The following is a 15,190-nucleotide window of genomic DNA, read 5'->3' as shown; positions in this document are numbered from 1 at the left end:
TGGGGCACAATGTGGTGCTCACAACAGCTAGCGCACACGTGACCAACGTTGTCTCCAAGGATCTGGTGTCCTATTTTAAAAGACCCTTAGTCTGAACACCACCCTCTCATTCTCAAAAGGTGTTGAGGCTCTTAGAGGGAAGAGGGCAACAGTCGCAGTCCACACCAGAATCACATAGGTTTTCCCTGGTCAGGTGGGAAAGCAGTGGTTTGGTTACTGACCACTGAGGCCATCTCACCTGGGTTCTTATAACTGGCCATCTGCTGGTTCTCAGAATCCAGTGGCTTCAGAGAGCAAGCTTCTTCCAGAATCTCCAGGTCTGGGTCCCTCATGGCTCAGGGACTTTCAAACAGCCTCTTCCTCTCAATGCCTACCATATGGTGGCAGCCAGGAGGAACAGCTGCATCTCAAACCCTCAGGTCAGGGGACAGGCACCCAGGCTGGAAGTGACTTTCCTTGCTGCTTCTTCAGGGCCCTTTCCCTCTGCTCTACCTCCCAGGCCATCAATGCTACCCTATCACTGTAGGCAGAGGAGCTCCTGGTCCTTGGACCACCACCCTTCCAGTTCTATGGTATGGAGAGTGTCTAAGGATGCCACTTCTTTAATTATCTAGACCAGGTCCCCCTGCCTGCGCTACGGTGCCTTGCTCAAGAGGCTAGATCCAGCCCTCTCACAGGACAGAAAGCAAGGCTTCCATTTTACTGTTTTGTAATTTAGAGTCTTTCATATAAGACTAGAGATTGACATCATTAATCTGTAGAAATCCCTCGTTTGCTGTCTGGTGATCCTCCACAAATGCAAAACATTTATGGACTTGATTTACTCTTTTACATAGAAAGACTGTGTACAGGTCTAGACTTTGTTACAGCCCTTAAAGACGAATGTTGCTTTTACATTACTAGATGAAGACAGGGATGGTTAAAGAGAACATGAGGGACAAGATGAAGAGCTGGTACAAGAATTTGATTTTCAACCCCTCCATGACTGTTAACCTACTTCCTTTCATTTTAAGACCATTTTGGTATTTTTACTTGTTCCTTTTGGTTTCTGGGTCTTATATAGGCTGACTAACTTTGCGAAATAACAGGTAGATAATTTGATAGCCAAACCAATTCAGATACATTATCATAAGTTAGCTATGGAAGACCATGAGACACAGGACGAGGTTGTTGCACTATCCAGGGTATTCTCTACTCAACCTAAAAGAGGGGACTCCCAACCCTAGACCAAGCAGAGAGGGGCCACCCAGAACCCCCTCTGACCTGTGATCTAAATTCTTGAATAGTCTGCGAGGCTAAGCACTGCAAGGGAATATAAATAAAAATTAAAAATATCTTTCTGGGTTCCCTGAGGGACAAGCCTGATTGCATAGGGTTTAATGTCAAAAGTATCCCTTCTCCAGGAAAAAAGACATCGGGATGGGTCTGCCCCTCATGCCTCACTGGACAATGACAGGAGGATCAGAGCCATTACAGGGTCCCCATTAATTAGTGGAGGCCAGGCCTCTATCCCTGCCTTTGCAACATTGGAATTGCCATGGTCTTTCTATACTTGGAGAAGGGAGGAGATGTCAGGGGCAGCCTTGCTTATACACCGAATGTCTAAAATCAGCCATAGGTCTAAGTCAGCCTGCTAACACAAAGTCCTGGTTTCTGTGGACAAACACTGAACAGATGGCTATAAGATCTTGTAAACAAGTAGTCTTGGTGGAAATTTACCAGCCTAGATAGTCATAGACATTGTGGATAGGTAGCCTTGTTATATAGTACCAACTTAGATAAGGACAAGTGAATATAGACAGTCCATAGTGGCCTGTTTCCTGAACCTTCACCCAGCTGATACCCTGTACGCCCCCTGAAAAACTACAGTCCTGCGCCTTCCCCTTTCCCACATTCTGCCTTTATGTGTTTATAACCACTGTGTGAAAAAAGTAAAAATTAGGATTTGATCAGACTATAGGAATATCTTCCTTTGCATTTGGCTGTTTTCTCCCATTCTCTCTTTCAGGTTATCTCCTGGACCCTGTTTACTGCCCTGCAGGACAAGCCACAGAACAAGAAGTAGGGGTCCACAGTCTCCCCACAAATAATACTAGAGAAGCTATAAATATAGTGGTATCGTTTCTTTTTTCATTAATATCTCTTTTACATTTCAATGCTTTCCCTTGGGCAGATTTGTATACCGCACACACTTGCTGATTATAGTATCTCTTCAGTGAGCATGGATTTCCTGGGGGATGGATTCTCTGGGGATTCACAGATTGAGGGTTTCACAAGAGAAACACAGGCAGGTTCCTGTACTCCAGATATAATAGCAGCCTTCACTTGAATGGTGGCTAGGCTTTCTAGAAGGCTGCTATACAGTGCTCTATTCACACATTGCTACACAGTTATTTTTCAATTCATTATATATGGACTATTGAAGAAGTGTGTCATTTTAGTTTAACTCTAGCACAGTGTGTACTTCACAGTTCACTTTCAAGCCATTTATTAAAACTGAGAAAAACTTCCAGGCCCAGGTGCTCTCTGGCCCTTCATTTTTGGGAATACAGGGGATGACCTCAGCTCAAAGGTCATACGGGATTGTCCTGATGAATATACCTGGTGTTTGCTGGATAGCTGACATGGCAGGTCTTCACCAGGCCTTTGTCTCTTCCTCCCCTAGGTCTGAAATACTTCAACAGAAGCTCAAATAGGACACAGAACAGGTCAAGATCTCCCTCAGACACAACTCCTCACCAGCAGCACTGGGTGTGCAAAGCAAGTGAACCACCATTGCATCTCATCCCTATAACCATGGCAATCTTGGGCTGCATTTTCTTCCTTTCTTTGGGTTCCTATATGTTACAAGGCCTTTATTTTTGTCTAGACTATGGTCCAGCAAGAGTGCATGTATGGAAGGCTTCAAAGAAGTGCTGAGGGACATGAAGATCTGCTGGTCATCCAGGAGGAGCCTCAAAATGTAAATTTTCACTTGTCCTCATGAGTCATCAGCAATAATTTCAGAGAGATCAGTCAAGCAAATGTTAAAGACTTTGAGGTATTGTCTGTAACATGACACATGCTTTCCCTTGGAAGAAAATTGTCCAACAGCAAACCCCCACCCCAATGGGGCACACCTACATTCATCTTGAAGAGATTGTTACCATTGCTGACTACCTTTGTACAATATTTCCAAAGCCAGCAACAGGCTATAGGTTAGTGCAGCAAATTCTACAGCAAGGGAATGCTGCTTAGCTTAATTATTGTGTTTTGGTTTTAATTAGAGTTTTGATTGCCTTGAGTACATGATTTTCTTTCTTTTCATTTGAAGTTTTGTTATTTATTATTTTTTGTTACTGTAATTTGCTGTTTTGCTAAGACTGTATAATGTATACTTTGACTCCTCCACTTTAAGCTGGTATTGAATAAAATTAATATATTTTAATGAATATAAAGGCAATCTCTAATTTTTATCTCATAATAATTGTCTGTATTCATGTGTGGTTCACAGTCTTGTAACAGTAGAAGTATCAGTTAGGAATGGACATCTTCAAATGTAAAGTGTCTTAGGCTTTGTTATTAGTTCCCAACAGTCAGAGCTACAGAAGGAATTGTGCTTATGATGTGGATAGTGTGACACACTTTATGGATCCCAAATTCCTGCTGAAAACCACATCCATGCTGTATCTTTGTGGTCATAAATTCAGCTATGTTAAAATGGACTACTCCTTGGATGCTCATGATGAACACAAGTGATGTGGGCTGAATCACAGTCTGGGGTAAGTGACTAGTGTATGATCTCTCATCATGCATCTAAGAGGCATGGAGAGGTGTTGGCTTGTGGGAGATGTTTGGTGCTGGTGTTTATGGTCAATATGTTTGGGCTAAGCAGTACAGACTCCATTGTCAGATAGAAGCTGACAATGTCCTCAATTTCTTCTTGACTGGGAAAGCTTAAGCATTTCAGGGTTAGTGGGACTGCAGTAGGGACTGAGCCATATGTTTAGTGATGGTTGTTGGGAGCAGGGACATAGGTGTGGAGTCCAGAGCTTTCCTGCTCTTTCAGGGATTCACTGTGTCTCTAGAATTCCCTCTTCAGGCTTCTGTGTGGGACTCAGCATGGTTTCTTTTTTCCCTGTCCTATTTTCCCTACAAGTTTACTTTTGTTTATCTACCTGAAGGGTCTGTTGGGAAAGAGTCCTCCCAAGCCTTCACCATCAGTGAGCAGGAGCAGAGAGTGAAGAGGTTGGAGAAGCTCAAAAATTACTTTGAGAAGATGAAGAATGAGAGAGACGAACTCTGGGGTATCCTGGCACATTATACTGACAAGGATTTGAAAAACAGGTAGTCATTATGCCCAGTTCTCAGCTGACTATCTTGAGCCTTCTCTGTTGAGCCCAGATTTCCACATATCATAGGAGGCTACAACTTCAGGTTGTTCTCATGTCCAAATTCATTTTGCTGATTGGATATTCGACACAGAACTTGAAGTTCAGATAAGAATGAGATGGGGTCATGGGCCATTTTAGTTCCTCCAATGTAAATCAGAGCCCTTGGCATGAATCACAGTCTTCAATTAAAGGTAGTACTGGGTGAGCTCTCATCAGTCATTTTGAGAAGCCTGGACTGCTGTTGCTTTGTGGGAGAGACTAGCTACTGTGTGTTTACGGTCAATCATTTTTGTAATTTCCTGGAGGTGCTTGGGGTCATTAAGTCTTGTCAAGAGCCTAAAGGACCTGGTTCTACATGCTGCCCCTCAGTGACTGGATTTGCTGCAAGTCATCTGTTCATAATACACTGAGATACTGCCAGATCACTGTGTTTATTTGGGATTCTGAGCGTGTGTGTGTGTGTGCATGTGCGTGTGCATGTGCGAGAGAGAGAGAGAGAGAGAGAGAGAGAGAGAGAGAGAGAGAGAGAGAGAGAGAGTGTTTTTGTGTATTCAATTTAAGATCCAAGGAGTCTGTGTAATGTGATGGGGCCTGAGGATTTACCTGACTCACTTTTCAGGTAATGATAGTGAGGAGACCTTGGAGCTTCACTTTTAGCAGCAGAGCACGTGACCTCTCTGCTCACTTCTAATGGTCATTGGAAACTCCTGATATATGTCATAATACCTATTCCCGGTAAATTCTGAATATGTTCTCTGGTAATTAATGTAGCAATAGACACAAGGATTTAAAAATTCTTGTCAATAAACAGAAAAAGAGTTATTATGGCTTTAAGTTGGACCCAGGCCCGTGGCACAGGCTCTTGGAAAGTTCTTGGAGACCTAATCTATTTCTTCAAGCCCCCTCAGGGAGCTAAAGCAGGTCAGCTTTGTTCTTTTATTTCCTAGCTCTACTGGGCCCAAACCAAGTTTGACAAGTTTAATAAGCACCAAGAGGACCCAGTACAAAGGAGCCAGGATGTGGCATATGTGAGCTGGGGTTGTCCACGATTCAACTTGAATTGATATAATCCTTGAATCCTTAGTTCAGGTCTTATTTGCTCCATGGAGCATGCCCTCCCACAGGTTCAACTTTGAGACCATGATGCTGGAGATGCAACACCACGAGGTGATGACCTATCTCAAGAAAATTCCTCAGCAGATCAGTGAGGCCTTGTAAAAGTGCCAATAGCTGACTAAAGAAAATCAACTTTACTTGTGAGTGACTAACTGGTGTGTGACTAACACTGTAGTTTCCCCCAGCTGTAGACACAGAATGTGTCTGGACATCATTGTCTTTGAAACAAATCCCAAATAAATACACTGGTTCCATACTTTTTGCCTCTCAACGGGAAGCTTGCCTCGCTCAAAGAAAGGCTCTAGGATTGTTACCTCTTGGACTCATTTTGATCAAGTGTGATGAGTCTGTGAGCCCCTCCAATCATTGTCCTTCCCAACAGAGTGTCCTCTAGATAGAAAAGGTGTGCACCTTAATGGAGACATCAATCTACCTTGAGTCTCTGGGGCACTGAAAACACATTTATAGACCTGTTTTGCATGAGACACATAGGAAGATGTGACCTGTTGGGTCTGTTCTCTCCTAGAGAAGGTTTACACTGTCTCTACCTACAGGTGGTTTTCTAATACCAATGACATATATGCAGTTGTGTGGCCCATGTCCTCTTCTGGGAGATACATGAGTCCCTGTTGGTGTCAGGATTTTCAGAAGTACCTTGAGTCTTCTGGAATGTTGCTGTCTTCTGAATTTGAAATTCCTATATGTGAGGTCCCATGGCTACTCTGGTCTGTAGTCTGGGGCTGTCTGGGGATCAGGGCCCATCATGAGAAAAGACGGTACTTGGAGAAGCGGGAGGAAGATGGATGCTGCCTAGGAATCACCATTTATTCTCTGTGCTTCAGCATCAGGAACTGTCACCTCCTTACAGAATCTCTTCTTATGAAGACTCAAGTAAAAATCCTATGGAACAAGAACAGGCAGGTGCTTAGGGAGCAGATTACACTGGATGGGTTCTAAGGAAACAAAGAGGCTGGGTGTGGAGGCCAGCATGAACATATATGACAAATACACCAAGCAGCAGCAGGTAGGATGCACTAAGGATGACCAGGGGCAGGTTGCCCTCATGTTTCACCATAAACACAGTCAAGCTCAGAAAACCATCCTCCAACTTGTCCAGGCACTCTCCTATGTCTTATCCAGTTGTTCATTTCAGGGATCAGATACAAGACTTTCTGTGGAGTTAGGCTCTTTCAAGAAGCTGGAAGATTGGCAAGCAAACCCTCTGACTCAACTACAAGCTACAATTCGTTAAGATAGATAGGGTGAACACACATTACATACCAACTTGCAATTATTCTAGATGGGCTCTATGTGGCTGCCTCCTTTGTAGTGGCACAAAACATTGAGTGATGAAGTCAGCGCCTGTAGCTTGTCAGCTTTGTACCCATGGCTCCAGCTGCATATGTAGGGGAGGATGGCCTTTTGAGACATAGGTGGGGGACGAGGTCTTTGTTCCCAAAAGGCTGCATGCCCAGTGTGAGAGAATTCAAGGGCAGCTAGATGTATTAGGGGGCTCAGTAGAGGGTATCCTAATTGAAGTAGGAGGAGGGGCAATGGGATAGAGGGTTTCTGGGTGGCAGCAATGAAGAAAGAGGATAACATTTAAAATGTAATAAAGTATCTACAAAAAATTATTTTTTAAAAAAAGAGGTGGGTTGGGGTCTTGTATCTTTTCTCTCTCCCTCAACCCTTGCATTGCAAGATGGTCTCTTAACCTAACCGAGATCTTGGGTCACACTAAGAGAGCCTGAAAAGCAGCTGGTCAGTCCTGGTTTCTGCCACTGTTGCTAGAGTTCTTTCCTGGAGCTTGTATTCTGGAGTTGACTGGATGAACAGGGATGTCTGAAAGGCTTCTCTCAGGCTGAGAATTTGGGTGAGAGATGTGAGGCTTCAAGAGAAAAATTTCTCCAACTGTCTCATACTAGTCTGCATAAGTTACTAAATTTTTTTTAGTCCCCAAGGGATAGATTACAGAGTCCTGGGACTCTCATGAAATATCAGCTTTTAACAGTCTACATTCAATGGTTCCTCCAGCATTGTGGTCTCCTTATTGTGTGTGGGGGGGGAGAAGGTCATGTGCATATATATATATATATATATATATATATATATATATATATATATATATATATATGTATTGATGGGTGTGTTGAGAGGCCAGTTAATTACATGTGGTTTTGATCAGTCTTTCTGCAATATAGCCCAGGACTGTCACTGAATCTAAAACTTACTAATTTGGTTAAGCAGTCTGACCAGCATCTTTAAGTTTTCTATCACCTCCAAGGAAGAGCTCCTGGAATTGTTTGTATCAAGTATTTGACACAAGGTTTAATTACCAGAGAGAGGAAGAACATTTTTAAATATTTCATTGTTTTGGGTTTTCTTGTTGCTGTTGTAAGAAAACAATTTATTAACATGAAGAAGCCAGTGCTGTCTGCTCCAGGTGTCAGATACACAACTTGGCCCCCTGTGCCTTCTTGTGAACTTTGTTGTCATTTTGGTTGAAATCATCAGGGAAAGGAGGAGGGTGTTTGTGGGTCAGGATGGGTCTTACCCAAGACACCTGGACTCCACATAACCCACAGTTCAGTTATTCAACCCTATAATATTTTATCAAACAGAACCCATGTTGCCAACACTTAAAAGTGAATAGTTTCATATTTAGCCCAGACCAGCCTTCCCAAATCTTACTATGTGACCTTAGTTTCCCCTTCCCAGTCCTTCCTTCATTCATAACAACTTTCTAACCCTGGGTTTGGAGGCCCACCCATGTGAGGAACAACCACAAAGCAAACATGTAGCTCTTGTAACCACAGCAGGATATGGGGCACAAAGGGCTGCTCAGCAACAGCTGGCTGCACACATGAGACAAATGGTGGCCCCAAGGTGGTCCTATTCAAAGGAAACTTATGGACCTGAACACCAGTCTCTTGTTCTATGATAGGAGTGTGGGGCTCACCACAGTGTCGGTGTCAGTTCACTTTGCATCAAGGAAACATGAAACAGAGCAGCAGGTCATCATGCTGCTACACCTAGCTCAATAGAACAAAAGGAGACAAACAGTGGTGTAAAGTCAGATTGTGAACCATTCATAGTGGGAAAATTCTTTATCACTATTGAAACTGGTCATAGAGGGAAATCTATTTACCCACATTGAAATCATTTGTAGGAAAACCAAAGACTGTGGTACATGGAGGTGAGTAGGAGGCTGCTGTGTCAAATGCATGGGCCTGAGAGTCAACAAGGCTGGCTAAGAGTCTGTGTGCCCTCTCTGCTCTTGGTGGATAGTGACTGCCTGCTGGAAGGTCAGGTGGCTCATTGCATCTTCTCAGCATCCTAGTTTGTTTTCCTCATTACCTCCTACCCTTTTCTTTCCAACTTTGCCTAAGCTTGACTCAGTTATCTTTGGTTCTGTAGTTTGTCCTGCGTATTACTCTCTGAAAAACTGAGTTGCTTGGTGTTGCATCTGCATCTAGCAGAAGGCCCATAAGTATGGTGAGGTGCTAGAACAGGGCTACCTCAGACAGCTCCTTGGGCTCTTGGTAGTCTAAAGCACTCACTCTGTGTTCTGTCTGTAGCACTCTGTAAAAGCTGTCATTCAAAAATGATTTGCTTTAAGTTAAAATCATCCTCTAGGAGGGTTGGAAGAAGTGAAGAATTTCAGACATTGCTGATGATATAAAATGGGTCAGCCCTGTGAGAAGCCATATACATCTTTCAGAAAGATATACTGTAGTCCCCATAAACCCAACAATTCCAGAACAAAAAGTAGGTGTCCACAGAGAAGTTAGGGCAAATCATGTTTGTAGTGGTACTCCACAGAGCTATCCTGAAGTAGGAACTATCCAGATGTCCATTAGTCAAGTACAGTGTAATCCAGACCTTCCATGGTCTAGGGTGATAATACATGCCACCATTTGGTCTTGATCTAGTCAGACTCATTTTCTACAAAATAACCTTGACAGAATCCCCTTATATGGAGAAAAGTCTCACTTTGTATCCTGGTTATAGAGATTTCCTACTTGCCTGCCCTCATAGCTTTGGTTACAAAGCCACACAGGCTGTGGAAAATGGAGGGCCTATTGGAAGATGCTGCTAACTTTGGAGTCCCTGAGAAGCAGTGAGCAAGAGCCAGGATCCTGCTTGTCCACTCCAATCCCATGATCCTATTTGCCTTTGCTGTGAACCAAGCCTACTGTGCACAGCCTTGGGAACTTGCTAAGCAGGCTTGGATACCAAGCCCTAGCCCCATATTTCCATCCTTTGTTTATTAGGGGAAAGCATTTGTTTTATTGACCTGTCTATAGGCTATGCCTACTATTTTCCTATCCCATTCATGGATTTTTTCTTTCTTTTTTGAAAAATTTATGCAGTTATGTATGTGAGTACACTAGCTCTCTCTTCAGATACACCAGAGTAGGGCATCTGATTTTACTAAAGATGATTTATAAGCTACCATGAGGTTTTGGGATTTGAACTCAGGACTTCCAGAAGACAAGTCAGTGCACCTAGAGGCTGAGCTATCTCTCCAGGCTTTTGTTCAACTCAAGGGTTTATTTCTTATGCCTTTATACTATCCTGGATGACCTCTTATGCTATCATGAATTGGGAAATCAAAATGTTTCTGCAATGAACTACACTTGTATGTGTGAACATATACTTGTGTGTGTTCAGTAATGTGTGTGTCTGTCTCTTCCTCTCTGTGTGATTGCGGTGTGTGTGTGTGTGTGTGTGTGTGTGTGTGTGTGTGTGTGTGTCCATGGCCTGGCTGAAACAGTGGAGCATCATTTTGCTGTCTCTGAGATGAGGAACTAGGACAGTACAGCAGGAGCCAAGGAGATTTCCTTTACCTGTCTAACTGCATTTTTGGGTCTCAGTCCTTCCACATGACTCTCTCCTCAGACATCTAGGAACAGCTCAGAACATTGTTCTGATCCATCTTTAAAGAACTCCTGTTTATTAAACATTTGTGATCCACAGAATTTGTGTCAATTGTGTACACTTTCTTCACTTTTGAACTCTCTGGTATGACCTGAGGCGATTGTCCCTTAAGTCATTCCCACAGATAATACTACAGTATCTATACACAGAGCATGGGTATCCTTCTTCCTTCATGAATATTCATTTTAGAGTTCAAGGCTTATCCTTGGGAAGATTTATATGTAGCACACTTGCTGATTATAGTATCTCTTCAGTGAGCATGAATTTCCTGTGAGATGGTTTCTCTGGGGATTCACAGATGGTGGGGCTCAAAAGTAGAACCATGCAGGTTCCTGCACTCCAGATATAATAAGAGCCTTCACATCAATAATAATTAGGGTCCCTAGATATTCCCTAGTATATTCCTCCTCCTCCTCCTCTTTTTCATCCTCCTCCTCTTCTTCTTCCTCTTATTCTTCATCCTCTTCCTTCTCTTCCTTCTCCTCCTTCTCCTATTCCTCCTCTTCTTCCTATTCCTCTTCCTCCTTCTCCTCCTCCTATTTCTCTTCTTCCTCCCATTCTTCTTTCTCCTCCTCTCCTTCCTCTTACTTCTCCTTCTCTTCCTCCTCTGCCTTTTTTCTATCTCTGTCTTTATATCTATCTATTCCTGTCTCTCTTCTCTCTTCTCCTTGTGGTCCCTGCCTCTGACACCCTCCCACTCCCACAACCCAGTAACTCAAACTCAACCTCCCTCTATTCCCCGAAGCTATTTGCTGTGACCAGTTTTATTTAATGAATAGTTTTAAATTGGTGAGCATGGTTTACACATCAAAGGCAGGTATACATGAGGATCTGCTCATCTTGGAGCAGCCAGGTCTTGGGGCAGAACTTAGAATTTCAGCTGCACCTGACCAACCCCCTTAAACATGTGCATTAATATTTAGGTGGTTTTGTGTTTAAAACTAAAACATGAAATGGGAAGCCAAGGTGCTATGAGAATTCAGAAAAGCTGCTGAAAAGAGGTCTGTGTTGGTGTGTGTAAGCAATCCTCTCTTTGGAATGTGAAGACCCTGAGCAAGCAGAAATGCATGGAAATGAACAGATGCTACCCAAAGTAGAATGAAGGCCAAACATGACTATTGCCAGGACATCATCAGCAATGACAGAAAGCAGATTTCGATGGGACTTCTTAGTGCCTGCATGTCATGGATAAGTGGTACAGCATGATGAAATGGGCTCACATCCCCAGAAAAAAGAACACAAAGAAAAAAATGAGGGGAAGGAAGGAGAGGGAGAGGTGGGGGAAAAAGTGATAATACAGCTAGGTTGGTTTTTTCAGTTATGGCAAAGCATTTAACTGCTTCTCTGTGATTAAAAACAAAATCAGATTGTGTCAGGGTCAGGAGACCTGTGTTGGAGCTAAGCAGTACCCCAACTAGCTATTTTTAATTTTAATACTTTAACCACACTAACGTATATCTCAATGAACTCCATGTGCCATCAGCAAATGAAACAAAATGTGTCGATCATGTTCAGTCTCTCTTTATCTGGGCCCTCCCAACATAATCAGTCTCAGTAGTGTCTTCTCTACTTTTCCTTTTATACCATATTACTCCATTCACCTCTAAAATGGCATCCAACACTCTACAGGGGTCCAGAAATTATCCTTCAAAGGCACATGGATTCATCATGTTGGGAAGCCACTGACCTAGAACCACCACATGAGATACAATACTCTGGTTGGAGACCCAGCTCCGATGCTGAGTTACAGATGTTTCCTACCACCTTGGGGGTTACAGTTTCTGGACTCTGAGTTGAATCTGCAGAACTGCATGGTGAGAGGAGAGAAGTCTCTGGAGTTGGAGCTATAGGTTTATTTTGAGACCCTCTCAACACTTGCTTCTTGTGACTGCCACACTGAGTTGTCATCTGACCCCCTCATGCATACAGTAACATTCACCCACATGCCTGCAATAAATGAATAAACGTGATAAAAGTATTTGAGTGCAGTTTGGGTGTACAGACTTATTTGTAGGACCTAATTTATTTAACCTTCTGGTGTATCAACTTTATTATGAAGATTCTGGCCAGCAAAGGAGATCCTGAAGGACAAGCTGGGTGCTGGGAACTGGAACCTTTTCCCTGTGGTTGTGAGCCTTAGCTCACTAACTAGAAGTTTCTCTAACCCTCCTTTTAATGTTTTTTTCTACCATCCTTAGAAATAAAAGCTGCAAGACTCTATCTTACCACAAGGTGTCAGACAAGGGTAACTTATTCTTCAAAGGCCTTTTACACTCTGATGAAAGTCAGGGAATTCAAAAGAATATATAAGAAGCATTAAAATATGCAGAACAGTGGAGTGCAGAAAATCTGTTTGATCCCAGCACTCAGGAGGCAGAAGCAGACTGATGTCAGAAAGAGGGGAAGTTTGGGCCCAGGGTCACATTAAAAACAAGACCCAGACCTACCTTGGGAGTTACAGTGTTTGCAGTCTGAGTTGAATCTGCAGAACACTGTAGAAGGGTCCCTGAATTCGGAGCTAATGCTTTATTTTGAAATCCTCTCCATCCTTGATTCTTGTGATTGCCACACAGAGTTATCATCTGACCTCCACTTGGGTATCAATATTCTTTCAAGTACCTACAATAAATAAATAAATAAATAAATAAATAAATAAATAAATAAATAAATAGAGAGATCTAAGCTAATCAAAGCTCATGATGACACTGTTTCAAAATAAATAAAATCATACAAAATTAAATAGTTAAAAAAAATCAGCATTTGGTACTGTGTGGAAAAAAAAGGATAATCATGGAAAACGTTGATGGGAGTTTATTTTCTTTACATTTCCTAATCAGCCTAGTCTGGGAATGCTGTGCATGAAATTCCTGAGATGCTGTTATTGAGATCTCAGTCAGTAACTTCTGAGGACGGCTTCATTTCAGAGGAGTAGATTACCCACTGACACTTTCTCTACTTCCTCCTTCTGAAATTTTCACCTTATTGACAGCAATATATATATATATTTTTGTTCGTAATTCCTGAGTGCTCCAGGAAGCTGTCCTTAATAGAAGAGATTGGAAGGTGAGATGGGAAGGAGTAAATCTGGTGTAAAAGTCACTCACTAACTCAGATTCATTCTTTGACTGTGCTAACAGTTCTCTGGGAAACTGCTACATGTCTGGACACCAACCACATGTTAGCTACAGAGCAGTTGGTCTCCAAGTGTGATCTAGGATTAGTACAGTATCACCCGGCAACCTGTGAAATGCACAACTGCAGATTTCTTCCAGACCTGATCCCGGAATGGAACATGTCCCAGGTGTCAGTAGGTTTCCAGTGATCCCTCCAGTGATCCCTCCTGCCTTGAGATGGATCACTACTGGGGACCCCTGCCGGCAGTTGCTGGCAGTTGGCACTGTGGGCGCCCCCATGCTCCTGCAGAGGTTGAGGGGCGGGGTCTGCGGAGCAGGCTATGCTCTGCAGTGAGAATCCGGCTCCACATGGGACTGTTAGGACACCACGTGCCTTGCATTTGGATCCCACGGAGAAGTGAGTGAGTCCCAAGTCTCTTTCCGAGGCCCCATGCAACTGCCTTTATAGGCCTCAGGAATCTGCTGCGGGCCTAGGAGGGGTGAGGCTGGTCTCAGGAGTGGGCAAGGGGGCAGAGGTGCTCAAGACAACCCAGCTCTGAGTGCCCCTTCAGCCCCTACTGGCTCTTGGAGAGCTCCAAGGTGTTATGGGCCTGGCATAGAGCATAGGGTGCTGGTCAACTTTGCAGTCAGATTGAGTTCCACCACTAACGTTTGCCAACTTGGCAGTTTGCACAAGTTTGCCTCCCTGGATGAATGACTGGTACATCATCCTGCTGTTTGGGCTGGTCTCTTAGTGGAATTTTTTTCATTTGAAGTCCTTGGAACCCAGGTCTTACTCTTTTGGGATCTGGGTAGGATTCTGGTTTTCTTTAACATAGTCAAAGCTTTTCAGTAAGGAATTCAGGTGAAAGCAACTAAAGGCATTTGTAGTGGTGGAATTGAAGTCCACTTCAAGTTGGGTTATGCTGTTTCCTTGGCGTGGGGCATGCATCCACATCTCAATATTAAATCAAGGCAATGTATTTAATATTAACGTTAAGCACTTGAGTAAGTAATGCTTTAAGAATCAGCACTGTGTAGAACACTTCCCCTTTTCCAGTAATTAACTGTGGCAAAGCAAAAATACATTTGAAAGACTTATGGGACATGCCCTGCAAACCACAATGTCTTCCAGTCATTGGGTTTCTTGGATTATAAATTCTTGGCCAGACACATGAATCTGTTGGGCTGTGTCAGTATTTAGTAGGAACACCCAGCCATCCTATTCCAGCAAAACAGAATTCAGTGTTTAATGGGTAAGAAGCCTAGCGAGTGTTAGTTAAAATCCTTTAGTTCTTGACATCTCTGCACTATGCTGTGTCCTGCTGGGTTTGTTGTGCAGCCTGGTGAAACCTTCTCTCCTGTAGGAGTTCAATGATAGGTTTAGCTAATGTCTGGTGAAAGAAGGCATGTTTCATTTAAGTGGTACTTAGGTTTCCCAGTTTGGGGCACACAGTCAACAATCTCCCTAGCTGACATGGGTTCTATTCCTTAGTGATGTTCCTCAGCATGGTTCCATGCAGACAAATGGCTGGGCATCTCTTCTGGGCCACTCTGGCCTTCCACCCACAGTCTCTAGGTAGTGGCTGTCTGTCAGCAAGCACCAACAACTCGCTGCAGGTCACCACCTGTCTATAAAGTGTTATC

At 43.2% G+C, this 15,190-nt stretch overlaps 1 pseudogene; it reads left to right on the top strand.

The window, feature by feature from the left end:
- Positions 1 to 3,108: 3,108 nt before the first annotated feature.
- Positions 3,109 to 13,898, top strand: LOC117702811 (disks large homolog 5-like; annotated as a pseudogene).
- The last annotated feature ends 1,292 nt before the right edge of the window (positions 13,899 to 15,190 follow it).

Source organism: Arvicanthis niloticus, chromosome 2 (genome assembly GCF_011762505.2).
Source record: "Arvicanthis niloticus isolate mArvNil1 chromosome 2, mArvNil1.pat.X, whole genome shotgun sequence".
NCBI classification, from domain to species: domain Eukaryota; kingdom Metazoa; phylum Chordata; class Mammalia; order Rodentia; family Muridae; genus Arvicanthis; species Arvicanthis niloticus.
Note: the sequence above shows the minus strand (reverse complement) of the source record. Positions and strands in the feature narration are given on the sequence as shown.